Here is a 1,701-nt window from a genome sequence, read left to right as displayed (position 1 = left end):
TTGAGGCCCAGTTCAGACATAATTCTTAAAAACTACTATTTTGTTTGATTGTCCCAACCTGAACACTGGGGTGACAATCTATGTTGCTTAGTATCACCTCATTTGGGCACCAATCATTAGCTATAACTAAAAGTGTTTTGTTTTGGTTTGTTTTGTTTAGAGATGGAGTCTCACTCTGTCACCCAGGCTGCAGTGCAGCAGTGCCATCATAGCTTACTGCAGCCTCAACCTCCTGGGCTCAAGTGATCCTCCTGCCTCAGCCTCCCAAGTAGCTAGGACTACAGGTATGTGCCACCATGCCCAGCTGATTTTTATTTTTGTAGAGACAGGAGTCTCAACATGTTGCACAGGCTAGTTTCAAACTCCTGGGTTTAAGCAATTCTCCCACTTTGGCTTCCCAAAGTGCTAAGATTACAAGTATATGCCACTGTGCCTGGACTTAAAGTGTTAAGATCTTATGACAAAACAAAATATTTAGATGAGAAGAAATAATCACATGGATTAAAATGATCAATGTTGATTTTATTAAATAGTTAGCTGAAACATAAATATATACACACTCTAAATAGAAATGTAGTGGGAAATAGAAATTATTATTTTGCAAACTGGTACATGAGTTCTTTTTAGGTAAGTAATTGTCTTTATTTAGAATAATATATTGAGAGATGCCTAAGGGGTGGTAGGTGAGGCTCTGTATAGGTTGGGGGAAAAAACAATAGAAAGATCACAAAATCATATTCTGTAGAGCCAAGAGCAGAAAAAAAATCACAAAATCATTCTGCATAAGCAATTATTGGGAGGTATGGGAAGAAGAGAGAAGTGGCAAGGCAGGAGGCAGAGTGGGAGAGGAGGCTGAGCAAAATGTCAGGAAGCTTACATTTGGGTTGGTGGAAATAGAACAAGGAAATCAAGTTTTCAGTTTTAAATTGGCTGCTAAAGAGTATTGCATATTTGCCATGTAGCCTCCCTATATGGCAAACATTATCTTTGAATTGCCAGGAACAGTCTACCACACACAGCTGCCTCTCATGAATTTGGGATGGGAAATCAAAGAGGAGGAGCTGTAACCCATTCTTGGGTCAGTGCCAAAAGAAGATAAAGGAACAGCTGCAAGATACTGCAGAGTGAAGAATGGTAATTCAGCAGAAGCCAGAAATCAAACCCAGAGGTACCAAGAGAATGGGAAGCCCAGAAAAATCTCAGGGAGTTTGGGAGAGCATCGACTTCCTGTAAGACCTGGGATGAGGTTTCCAGGTGAGTTTATTAAACTGCAAGGTGGTATTTGACTTCACAAATAATCTAAGAGCCACTGACAATAGGATTCTGCTGACAAATATTAATCACTCCTCACCATAGTATCAGTGAAAACTCTCGTTAGAGATGATAGGTGCAACAGACAATGTCTATGTCCTCTCCCTGACAAATTCGTATGTCATCCCCCAATGCGATGGTATTAGATGGTAGTGTCTTTGGGAGTTAATTAGGTCATGAGGGTGGTGCCCTAATGAGTGGAATTAGTGCCCCTATAAAAAGAACCCCAGAAGCTTCCTTGCCCTCTTTCTGCCATGTGAGGATTCAATGAGAAGACAGTAGTCTGCAATCCAGAAGAGGACCCTCACCAGAATGCAACCTTGCCAGCATGCTGATGTAGGATTTCCAGCCTTCCAAACTGTGAGAAATAAATTTCTCCTTTGTGTATAA

General features: G+C 40.9%; 1 long non-coding RNA gene across 1 annotated transcript; it reads left to right on the top strand.

Annotated features, from left to right (window-relative positions):
• The first annotated feature begins 242 nt into the window (after positions 1-242).
• On the top strand, positions 243-1,701 carry LOC108584297. The gene is made up of 2 exons (XR_001899293.2): positions 243-284; positions 1,000-1,701. It is a non-coding gene; the product is annotated as an uncharacterized LOC108584297 (long non-coding RNA).

This window comes from Papio anubis, chromosome 1 (assembly GCF_008728515.1).
Source record: "Papio anubis isolate 15944 chromosome 1, Panubis1.0, whole genome shotgun sequence".
NCBI classification, from domain to species: domain Eukaryota; kingdom Metazoa; phylum Chordata; class Mammalia; order Primates; family Cercopithecidae; genus Papio; species Papio anubis.
The sequence above is the reverse complement of the archived record's forward strand: the minus strand, read 5'-3'. Positions and strand labels throughout refer to the sequence as shown.